Source organism: Orcinus orca, chromosome 8, assembly GCF_937001465.1.
Source record: "Orcinus orca chromosome 8, mOrcOrc1.1, whole genome shotgun sequence".
Classification (NCBI taxonomy): Eukaryota; Metazoa; Chordata; class Mammalia; order Artiodactyla; family Delphinidae; genus Orcinus; species Orcinus orca.
The window spans coordinates 104835508-104848127 of record NC_064566.1 but is presented as its reverse complement, the minus strand read 5'-3'; the positions used below and the strand labels follow the sequence as shown (position 1 = coordinate 104848127).

The following is a 12620-nucleotide window of genomic DNA, read 5'->3' as shown; positions in this document are numbered from 1 at the left end:
GGTCAGACGCCAGGGCCGGCTCCGAGGCGCAGGGCTTCCGCGCGTGGCGTGGGCTCGGCTGGGCGCTCCGCAAGCCGGCCCGCTGCCGGGGCCCGAGCCGCCTCCAAGCCCGCGCGCCCTCGGCCCGCCGCGTCCCGGGGAGCAGCTCTCAGGACGCGGGCCCTCGGGGGGCGTGCAGCACCCGACGAGCAGCTCCTCCTCCCAACCTCGGGCACCGAGGCTGGAAGGCTCACGACCTGGGCCGCCGCCGCCGGTCCCTCCGAGCGGTCTTGAGCCTGAAACCGAAGAGTCGGCTTCTCTGATTGGCTTAGAGCACAAACGCAGGCGAGCGGTGCCTGAGGCCCGCTCTTTGATTGGACTTGAAACGAACAGCAGAGCACGAAAGAAAGAGGCCTTCCGTCATTGGGCCACTGTGTAAATCTCCTTTTAGCTTCTCCGCTGACTGAATAAGCGTCTCAGGATCTTCGTCATGAGTCTTAAATCTGGGCCTGTCAGTTCGCCCCAGCGTTACTCTTTAGGCGAGGCATGGAGTTTACAGAGTTCAACCAATCACATAACGCCGAGATCAGGTTGCCAGGCAGGTTATGCTAATGAGGCCCCGCCTTTTATGCAGCTCCCACTCTGCGGCGGGAAGAACCACCTGGAGGTGGCGGGGGGGGTTTGATTTCCATCACCCCTAGGGAGAGAGGATCGGGGACCCGCTGATCTTCCAGCTCCCCTCACCCAACATCGTGTAAGTACCTAAAGGATTAAGGGAACCGGATAAGCCAGCGTCCAGAGTACCCCATCGACTGGGAGGGTGTTTCGTCTTTGCTTAGTCCCACCCAAAATGGCGCCAAGCTCTTTCCGCGTCTCAGAGCCCGGCCGGGGCCAACCGACCGCGGACCCGGGTGGGGGGGAGGACTTGATGGTGGTGGTGGGGGAGAAATCCCGGCGGCACCGCCCGATGGTACAGTCCAGTCGGGGCTGGGACGAGGCACCTCACTCGGGGTGGGGGGTCAAACCATCTGCACCTTCCAAGGGGAAAGGGGCAAAATCCCTAAAGGAGCCCCTCCTGGTGCTGCGTTCAGCCATGGCTCCGGCGCCTCTTCGCCCTGCCTTCCGTGCGCGCAGCCTCCCCCCTGCGACCCCCGAGCGGCTCGCACGCTCCGCCGGCCGCGCGCACCTCTCCTCCCCTGCCCGCGTTGGTTGGGCCGGGACGGCAGTTGGGCGCCCTGCGCGCTCCTGCGGCGGCTGTTGGGCGGGCGCTCGGGGTGCGGCGGGCAGTGTTGGCCGGCGGGCGCGGGGGCGGCGGCTGGGCCCGGAGCTCGGGGACGGCGGGCTCCGTGGACTAGGCGCCCTGCTTTGTTTTGGGAGGCCGCGCCACCGTCCTGCCATTGATTGCTGGTTCCTTGTCCCTTACGCACAAGTTGGCGTCCCGGGACCCGGCGAGGCCCCGCTCGGAGGGCGTGGGGGTGGCCCGTTTGGGTCAGTCGTGGTGCATGGTGTCCTCCGTGGGCAGGGCGCAGGCCGAGGTCCACTTGCGCTCTGGGTCGAGTGCAGAGGCGCGAGCCCGAGGCCTTTGGGGAGCGGGTTCGTGGTGCACGGTTGCCAGCCGAGGGTCAGCTTTCCTTAAGCACTTTAGCCCGTGACCACGTATTAGGTCCTCCACTAAGTAAAGTGTACGCATCGCTTTGGAATAGTGCGTGCGTACGTGCTTAGCCTTGCTTGGCGGATTGGTTGGGTTTCGATCCATTTTCAATCTGTGTTTGTGTAGGTCTAAGCACAAAGCGGGCTGGTTTGGGGTTTGCAGTCGAGGTTCGGCGTGTGAGGAGTCCCGCCCAGCGCGGCCCTGTGCCATCTGCGCCGAAGCCCGTTCAAATCTTGCCTGGCTAATCGTCCCCAAAAGTTCTTTAAACTCAAAAGCACTTAACGTTCATTAAAAACAAAATCACTCGTGACGCTCTGCGGCCTCTGCCTCAGACCCGCTCCTTTGTTTCTCTCCACCTTTTGCTGGAAGCTCTTTGAGGGCAGGAAGGTACATTGCGTGTTTTTGGTATCCTTCCATCCACTCCACCCCCCAGCACCGCAGCAGCTTGAGTAACCGTACTTATATGATGCTCTAGAATTGAAAAAGCAAAATTAAAAAAAAAAAAGAAAAATTGGTGGGGGCAAAGCCATGCTTCAAGCAGTGTTGATGCAATCTGATATGTTTACAAAGTGACTTCTGGGTTTACTTTTGCGGTACGCGGGCCTCTCACTGTTGTGGCCTCTCCCGTTGCGGAGCACAGGCTCCGGACGCGCAGGCCCATCGGCCATGGCTCACCGGCCCAGCCGCTCCGCTGCATGTGGGATCTTCCCGCACCGGGGCTCGAACCCGTGTCCCCTGCATCGGCAGGTGGACTCTCAACCACTGCGCCACTAGGGAAGCCCCCTGCGTTTACTTTTTAAATGAAGTGAAATCGACAAAGTGAACCGTTTTAAAGAGAACAATTTAGTGATAGATGCGTATTTAAAAATTTTGGAGCGAGACTTTTTTCCCACCTGTGGCTCTTCCTCACTTTATTCCTTGAGCACCCACTCTTGGCTCTGCTCTTTTGTTTTGCGAGGGCGCTAAATCGCTGTCTTTTTCTAAATAAGCCATTTTTAGTTTTCTAGTGTTTTGCGGCGTGCTCCACCACGCGTTAGTGTACTGTATATGTGAATATAATACTGTATAGTGTACGGTATATGTGAATATAATCGAGCATGTATTATAGATAAGGCAAAGCCCACGTCTTCAAGGGCCCTCAGTGCTTTTTAATAAGAGTTTATCATGGTATAAGGGATAGTGTATCAATCCAGTGTAATCCTAAATTGGTTGGCACTGCCTCCATTGCCACTTGTCTGAATTTATTTTTTTCTTCTAGTTTTAACAGTAGTACATGATCATTGTAGAAGACGTAGAAAATACAGAACAGTGTAAAAAGTAAAAATTAGCTGAAGTACAATTACCAGAGATAATTTCTACTGATATTTTGGTATGCTTCAAATCTTTTTTGTGTGTGCATATAAACATTTTTACAAACTTGGCACATGATATGTGGTTTTCACATCTAGGTTTTTTGTTTTTTTGTTTTTTTAATGTAAATAGGTACCTAATGACGTCACTGATGATTTTCCATTTTCAGTAGTTTTCCCCATTACTTGAAGGGGGCATCATGAAATCCTCTGAACTAAAGGAATTATGAAATTTGATTCATTCTGTTTTTCACAAGCAGAATTTATTGATTACTGTTTAAATTTATCATAGGTAACCTAATGGGATAGGTTTCTGAGTAACAAGCAGAACTGTTCCAAGAGTTGAGAAATACTGAACTGTAATTTTGGTTTCCTTAATAATTTTAAGCACTGGTGAACACATGGTAACTGCATAATTTCGTTTGGTGCAAATGATAAACTGTTAAACACCCTGTCATTGCAATGTTGGAATTGTTTAGCCAGAGTTTGTTTTAAAATAGAATGCTGATGTACTTTGACCTATTGCCACTAAAATACACAGTCTTCCCCCACCCACCTCTGTCCCAGAGAGTGTAGACACACCCTGCCCAGCCTTTTGTGTGGTTTTCACAAGCAGAATTTATTGGTTAAACAATAAATGTATTGTTTAACTTTATCATAGGTGCTTTAATAGATTAGCAAATGAGCATTTGGTCTCCTGTCTAGAAGGGGCCAGCGAGTTAAGAAAAAGGAAGTGTTTTACTATAAACAAATCTTTGCAGAATGGTCCCACTGGATTCTCCAGGGGTACTGGGTAGGGGCAGGAAGGTGAGGGGGGAGCTTTTTCTGACTTTATTATATTGGTCATTCTCTGTTGAAGCCTTTCTCTCCCTCTCTGGCCTTATACTGTTTACATGAATTACTGTTAAAAGGTGTCTGGCCTCCTTCCTTTTTTTATTCTCAAAGTTATAAGCCTAGTTCAGGACTTATGTGGACCTGGTGCCTTTCCAGTTTATTTCCTTGCAGCCCTACTGTGACACGGATATTTATTAGTACTGAAACATTACTTCCACTCCCTTTCCAGAGTCCGTCAGGGGCTTTGGGCTTCCAGTTGCCTAGACCTGTGTAGATTTTAAAGGTTCAGGTTGTGGAAAGCAGCTGAAAGTAGGTTCTTTTTGGATAACTTTGAAATATTTCAAAGAATTGGGGTTGAGGAAACGGAGAGGGAGGTGGGAGGCTATAGATTATACCAAGTCACAATTATAGCAATACTAGTTAAAAATGTGGTGAAAACACTCATTATAAAATTATAAAATCAGTAATGTGCAACGCTTTAAGAACTCAAAACATACAGATTGCTATTGGGAAAATAGTCTATTATTGTTTGTTGTCCATTTCTTAGTTGAACTCATTTATTTCAGCATCAGAACATTGGAGCTAAATGCTCGCTTTTTTTACCCACATCCTTCAGTCTGACGGTCTGGCTCTCATGGTCTGGCCTGTTTCCCGCTGTCCCTCAGATCTGTGCTGTCCGGTATGGTTACCAGTAGCCACATATGGCAGTGAAGCACTTGAAAAATGGCTAGTGCTGTGAGTGTGAAATGCATGCCAGATTTTGAGATTTGGTATGAAAAAAAATGAAATATTTCAATATCTAAAATATTGATTACATGTTGAAATGATATGTCGCATATCCCATGTTAAATAAAATCCATTACTGCAATTAATTTTGCCTGTTTCTACTTTTAACAATGTGGCTGCTAGAAGATTGAAATTATGTATATGGGTTGCATGCGTGGCTGCCTGATTTGTTCACTGAACAGCCACCTTAGGCTTAGTCTCATGGGGGGGGAGTGCTCCCAAGTGGCAGTGAGTCATCATACAGTGTCTTATCTTTTTGTTTCTATAGTTTCAGCCAATAGATGTGTCTGATTTCTTTTAGTGCTTATGATAGCTCTCACAGAAGCATTATTATTCTCTTGAAGAATACCTTAATCTCAAAACCATTTCCAGGTAATTGAGTTAACTGTTACTGAATAAATATATTCAATTAATCATTTGAACTTAAAATAATGAAATGCCATCTGTTAAGCACATCATCCATTTAAAAAAAAAAAAGTTGAGGATTTCCCTGGTGGCGCAGTGGTTGAGAGTCCGGCTGCCGATGCAGGGGACACGGGTTCATGCCCCGGTCCGGGAAGATCCCACATGCCGAGGAGCGGCTGGGCCCGTGAGCCATGGCCGCTGAGCCTGCGCGTCCGGAACCTGTGCTCCGCAGCGGGAGAGGCCACAAGAGTGAGAGGCCCACGTACCACAAAAAACAAAACAAAACAAACAGACAAAAAACAAAACAAAACAAAGAAGTGGAGCTAAGTATAATCAGCTGAATTTTCCCCAGCTTGGTCTGCTACTTACTCACTGATTTTTACAATATACTGTTTTTTCAGAGATTTAAGAAATATTTCTGGGAGAAACTTGAAATTGAAAAAATCAAGCTCATAATTTTTTTTTCTCCTGTGATTAAAAAAAAGGCCACAATAGTTTGCTTCGAAGTGTGGAACACTTTGGACCAGCTCATGGGACAGCTATCCTTTTAAGCACAAAGAATCATAACCTACAGATAAAATCATATTCTTTTTATACCTATATTTGAAAACATTGACCGTTTTGCCCTTACGTACCTTTGTGGATGTGTTTCTTTTTACTACCCTGTATGGGGGTTTGATACGGTGTCAAATTCAACAGCATGGGCTCTGGGGGCAAAGGAACCTAGACTTAGAGCCCAGCTTTATTGGCTGGCTGTGATCTTGGGCCCATTAGTTAACTTCTGTAAGCCTTAGTTTCTTTATCAAATTATTAATCTAGTTCCTTAATTATTAATGGGGATAATAATAGTACCAACCTCAAAGACTCCGTGTGAGAATGCCTGTTTTCACTGTCCACAGCGGTAAAAATGGCTCAGTAACTGTATACTGATTTTGGATATTCTACTTCAGCCAAACTAGTCTTCTCACTGTCCCTGCAATTCTGGGGTTTTCCTTCATGTTTTCACACCTTCATTTCTCAAATGGAATGTTTGTTCCTTTCTGCCCACTTCTCCCTCCTTCCCCAGTTCTGCCCACGAAAATCCCATCCATCCTTCTAGAGCAGTGGTCAGTAAACTTTTTTTGGTAAAGAACCAGATAATAGGGACTTCCCTGACGGTCCAGTGGTTAAGACTCAGCACTCCCAATGCAGGGGGCACGGGTTTGATCCCTGGTCAGGGAACTAAGATCCCGCATGCTGCACTTCAAGGCCCGCCCCCCCCCCCAAAAAAAACCCCCAAACAAAAACCAAACAAACCAAAAAACCAGATAGTAAACATTTTCAGCTTTGTGGGCCAGACGGTCCCTGAAGCAACTACTCTCCGCCCCTGGTGTGAAAGCATGGCCATGTTCCAATTAAACTTTATTTAAGGACCCTGAAATTTGAAGTCATATAATTTCCATGTGTCACAAAATATTCTTCTTTTGTCTTTTCAACCATTTAAAAATGTAAAGCCATTCTTAGTTCACAGGCCATACAGACAAACAGGTGTCGGTCTGCCCTGCCCTGGAGCCAGGTGAAAGCCGAGGTGGGGAGGGAGGCGGAACATCTTACCTGAAAGGGATCCCTCTTGTCTCTGAGTGCCCTACAGGATTTTTGTACTGCTTTGTAATCATTGTAACATTTATTGAGTGCTTAATTAGTATCGCAAAGCAACTATTTGTGCTTATTTCTTGCATCCTAAACATATTGTAAATTCCTAGAAGCTTTGGATATTTTATAGTCCCCTCATATAGAATGCAGTACAAAAGTGCCTTTTACTTACTGGGCTCTAAAACGTTTGGAGGAATAAAGGAGTGAATACAATTAACATAAGACATTAAAGTGAGCTCTGGAATTTTCTTCCCTTTTCTTCAAAATTCTTATTTTTGGATGCAAATCTCACCATTTTGTTGGCATTGCTTGAAGATTTTGAGGCCAATCCGCTAGGGGTTATTTTCAGTCTTGCCACAAACCATGATTATAGGCAACCTTATCATCATGTTCTTCTGATAGAGGAAAACTATAATCCTTTGACTAATTATTGCTTTGTGTTTGACTGACTTTGAAGTGTCCTTTCTAAGACACCTGTTTACATTTAATCCTTACTGTGCGACAGTGACAGACGGTGTTTTAACCACTTTACAAATGAGAAAAAGGAGGCAGTTTAGTGAATGGTGTGGGTGGCGGGAGCAGGGTGTCTGGGTCCTCAGTCCCAGGCAGTGGTATGTATATTTATGAGATTTCAGCCTCTTACTCATCATTTATTCATCTTCTCTTTTATTCTTTTTCTCTTGAAGTTGATGAATTGAAAATATTCTGGGATTCTGGGGAATTCCCTGGCGGTCCAGTGGTTAGGACTCGGTGCTCTCACTATCGAGGGCCTGGGTTCAATCCCTGATCGGGGCGCTAAGATCCCACAAGCCGTGCAGCACGGCCAAAAAAAAAAAAAGTATTCTGGATTTCCAGTACTTCATAATTTGATAAATATAAGGACTAATAGATGTTTAGGACTTGTTTATGTGACATACAAGTTTTCTCAAGTATGTTAAACCCTCTGAAGTGACATATGAATGACATAACCACAAAACAATAATTCTAGAATTAAAACTAAATTATGGAGCAGTAATTGTGCTTTTTTAAAAAATTAATTAATTTATTTATGGCTGCGTCGGGTCTTCGTTGCTGTGCACGGGCTTCTCATTGCGGTGGCTTCTATTGTTGCGGATCACGCGCTCTAGGCGCGCCGGCTTCAGTAGCTGTGGCTCGCGGGCTCTAGGGCACAGGCTCAGTAGTTGTGGCGCACGGGCTTAGTTGCTCCGCGGCATGTGGGATCTTCCCGGACCAGGACTCAAACTCGTGTCTCCCGCGTTGGCAGGGGATTCTTAACGCGCCACCAGGGAAGCCCAGTAATTGTGCTTTGATGAACTTTGTTTCATTTAAAAATTTTAAGGAAGTTGATATTCATATTTATATATACTTTTCCCAAACCTTAGGAATCTCATCAAAAAATTATATCTTTTGGGCTTCCCTGGTGGCGCAGTGGTTGAGAGTCCGCCTGCCGGTGCAGGGGACGCGGGTTCGTGCCCCGGTCCGGGGGGATCCCACATACCGCGGAGGGGCTGGGCCCGTGAGCCACGGCCGCTGAGCCTGCACGTCCGGAGCCTGTGCTCCGCAACGGGAGAGGCCACAACAGTGAGAAGCCCGCATAGCTTTTTCTACATCATTTAAAAATCATATATTTTTTTCTGATTTGTGGTTTTTCAACAGTTATAAACTGTAGGAGAAATATTTTAATTCTAATAAAATATGTATAAGACCTTTACAGAAAAAATTCTGAAACTTTATTGAGTGACTCCAAATAAACTCTAAATAAATGGAGTGACACTGGTTTGAGGATTGGAAGATTCAATATTGTAAGGCATTGATTCTTTGGAAACTGACTTATGGAGTTAATGTAATCCCAGCAAATTGAAAAAAACTAGACAAGCTGATGAAATTTTTGCCAAGGGTCAAGAAAAGGCAAGACACTCCTGAAAAAGAAAAAGAAGTTGGAAACCCTTCTGTTCCAGAGATCAAGAGCTAAATAATTAAGACAGTGTGATCCTGGCACCGGGTTAGAGCAGTAGACCAACTGAACACCCCGAGGAGTCCGGAAACAGTCTCACACATTCAGACACTTGATTTATGACCCAGGAAGCATGGCAAATAAAAGGCCAAACAGTACAACTTTTAGAAGTTGACATAGGAGAATATGTTCATGACCTCAGTCTCGAAAGGGTTTTTTTTTTTTTGAGATGTTTTTTATTTAAGATGTTACCTGCACTAACGGAAAAATGGGCAAAAGTCTAGAACAGGCACTTCAGAGAAGGAGAGATCCAGATGTCTAATAAACATACGAGAAGGTGTGCAACCTTGTTAATAATCAAGGAAATGCAAATTACAACCACAGTGCCGTGTTACTTTGAGCCTAAATTCAAGTTGGCAAACGTGTACCTGACTGAAAGTCGGCAATACCAAGTCCCAAAGCTTTTGAGCAATAGAACAGTCATACGTGGCTGGTAGGAATAGAAACTGGTATGACTACTTAGGAAAACCGTTTGGCATTACCTAGAAAGTCAAAGACAAGCAGACACCAAAGCCCAGCGACTCCACTGTTAGAGAAGTTGATACACATGAGAGAACCAGGAAGAATATTTGGGGTAATTAATTTTCCTGATATGAGTTGATTCAGTTCATATTTGAGGGCTGTTATGTTCTATACACAGGTAGCTTTATTTTGGCACAAGGGTAAATAAATTATTTATATTTTTTCCCCTCTCTGCTGGGGAAAAAAATAATAATATCTAGTGTGTTCCTCATTTCCTAAAACAATGCTGGGCACAGAATAGGCATATAATAAATACTGTTGTGTTTTTAAAAATTATCATTTCAATTTTTATAGTGGGTACCCTTCACTATAGCTTTGTAGTTACCTTAACTCTGGCTGTTGACTAATTTGCTCAATTAAATCTGTCTGCGGGTTTGGTAAATTACAACCTCCCCTGGTTCCTTTGAGATCCAGCCTAGCCTACTGATTGCATCATCTGGTGGGAGTCCGAGGAGACAGCACAGTGCTGCCATGCTTGGGTTCTGGCAGATTTGCTGGGAGGAAAGCTGTGCAGCAGAGAAGGGAAAAGATGTCTAAGCGCTGTAGTGAAAGGGATCTGGGTTCAAATCCCACTTATCAGCGCTATGGCCTTGGACAAGTAATAATTTTTTTTTTTTTTTTTTGCGGTACGCGGGCCTCACGCTATTGTGGCCTCTCCCGTTGCGGAGCACAGGCTCCGGACGCGCAGGCTCAGCGGCCATGGCTCACGGGCCCAGCCGCTTCGCGGCATGTGGGATCTTCCCGGACCGGGGCACGAACCCACGTCCCCTGCATCGGCAGGCGGACTCTCAACCACTGCGCCACCAGGGAAGCCCAAGTAATAATTTTTGGTTGTTGTGAGGATTAAGTGGAATTGAGTATTTAATAAGCCACAATGCCTGGCTTATGATGGGAACTCAGTAAATGGCAATAACCATAATTATTACTATGCCAGTAGTTGTTTGCTTAAGTAACATTGAATTTCCACAGTATGTTTTCAATCAGTTGAACTATGAATATGCTGATTTTTAAAATAAAGAGCTGCACCTGTTAGGGGATTCTAATTCTGTGGTCTTGGACTTCCCTGGTGGCACAGTGGTTAAGAATCCGCCTGCCAATGCAGGGGACATGGGTTTGATCCCTGGTCCGGGAAGATCCCACATGCCGCGGAGCAGCTAAGCCCATGCGCCACAACTACTGAGCCTGCGCTCTAGAACCCGCGAGCCACAACTACTGAGCCCGTGTGCCACAACTGTTGAAGCCCGCACGCCTAGAGCCTGTGCTCCGCAACAAGAGAAGCCATTGCAATGAGAAGCCCGTGCACCGCAAGGAAGAGCAGCCCCCGCTCGCCGCAACTAGAGAAAGCCCGCACAGCAACGAAGACCCAATGCAGCCAAAAATAAATAAATAAACAAAAAACCCCTGATTTTGTGGTCTTAACTCATTTGATGTGTAGCCTATATCTGAAGGAAGTGGTCTGGTAAGTGTTTGCAAAGCGTAGGTACGGCTGAGCTTTCTAAACAGGAATGGAATGTCTCTCTTTATGGGAGAAAGTGCTAATCACATAGTTTTAAAATTCTATCCGTTTAAAGTTGAAATACACATGTTATCTAGTGAAATACATTAGTTGTGAGAACTCTTGCCTACAGTTAAGACATATTTATTCCCCAATGAATGTTTAACAATTAAAATATATTAAATTGTCTTTTACTTGGAAAGAAGACGTTTCTGGATAAGATACCTTCATGATCTAATACTTAGCATCATGAGTTAAATAGTTACTAACATTTGGAATACACTCTATACCATTGTAGTATACTGTAACGAACATCCCACTCTCTTAACAGTGAGCCTGAGTTAGGTAAATCCGGTGTTATTATTCCAGTTGTCAAGATAAAGAACTTTTACTTGTCTCACATCCAGAATTTTCCCACTACTCTGTACTGAGAAAACACTGTAAGAAACGTCCTGGCTTGTAGAAGACACCTCTGAATACCAGGCCAGTGGTGGATGCTGGCCTTTTATAGTAGTTTTATTAAGATGGAGGAGGTTGAAATTAGATTATAATGTTAATTATATGCCATTAATATAGAGTTTTTATGAAGGCAGTAACTGCCTCACTATGTCATCTGTCTGGACTCACCATCTTGTTAATTAAATGTTTATTTTTGACCATTCTGTGTTTCATATTTAACTTTGCAAACAAGGGGCTGAGGTTGAGGAATGAGAATTTGAAAATGAACAGAAGATGAGGCCCATATTACCTGTTCACAGGGGGACTGAATTGGATACAAAGGGAATTACTTCAAACCAGTGTCACTTTGCTTCGTAATCTTGGGGCAGAGCCATGGTCCAGGCTGTTTGAACAAAAGGCTGTGCCTATTTCAGGAGTTGAGGTAGAGTGAACGAGTAGTTACACTGTCTTCTCTTGTATTATATCCAAAATGTTAAATTATGAAAATTGTGCCCTAGACTAATTTCTTCTAAGCAATTTTAATATTCTTTTTTTTCCAGTTAAAACATTTTAAAGTGCTTGAATTTGTTGAGGAAACAGCTTAGTACTTGAGATTATGCCTCTTAACATTATCTAGTATTTTATCCTAACCTGGATTTGTGATTGTCGAGTCATAGTTACCACCCAGAACCCTCTGTAAGAAAGGCTTTCAGGGCCCCAGAAGACCCACCTGCAAGTCTCCTATTTAGTTACTGCAATTGCTAATTCAACAAAGAGCTTGTGATATGTGGGCCAGATAGCTTTCTGTGTACAGGTGCGCCCGGGCCAGAGATTGTATTTGTACCCTTGCCAGTTCTCTTGTGAATAAATGCTACTGTTGAGAAAGGGAGCTGGAAGGATTGTGCTCAGAGCTATGTCATCCATTATCCGTAGTCAGAAAACATGGATGCTCCATATGATTTGATGAGTCATTTGTATTAATCTCTCAGTCTTCAGATGTTCCCCATTAATCCGTATTTGCATACAAAGCTTATTTCCAATATTCCTGGTAAGTGCACGGAATGGATTTGCTTGTTATCATGTGGTGAAGGGAAGCTGGAAAATCAAATGTGCATGAGAGTAATCTGGTTGGCAAGGAGGACCACCTGAACTAACAACCACACAGCCTTTTCCGAATTCTAAGACATTCACACCACAAACATTAGAGAAGCTGGTAAGTTGCATATTTTGAAGAAAGGTGTAAGGATTCTTGCTAAAGTTTTGCTTAGTAACAAAAAAGAATCTCTTTTTTAGAAGGTGATTTTGAGCAATAAAGGTCTACGAATAACTTTTTTTTTTTTTTTTTTTGCGGTACGTGGGCCTCTCACTGTTGTGGCCTCTCCCGTCGTGGAGCACAGGCTCCGGACGCACAGGCTCAGTGGCTGTGGCTCACGGGCCCAGCCACTCCGCGGCATGTGGGATCTTCCCAGACCGGGGCACGAACCCGCGTCCCCTGCATTGCAGGCGGACTCTCAA

The 12620-nt window shown here is 45.1% G+C and overlaps 1 protein-coding gene across 2 annotated transcripts in view; it reads left to right on the top strand.

Moving 5' to 3' along the window:
• Window positions 1-224: 224 nt before the first annotated feature.
• The window catches only part of PRDM10 (PR/SET domain 10), an 88470-nt gene continuing 76074 nt past the window's right edge, over window positions 225-12620 (top strand). The window contains exon 1 of one of the 2 annotated variants that reach the window (XM_033406985.2): window positions 225-733. The gene's annotated coding sequence lies outside the window, so the exon portion shown is untranslated. The remainder of the gene's footprint in view (window positions 734-12620) is intronic. The other variant, XM_004280486.4, reaches the window with a different exon arrangement.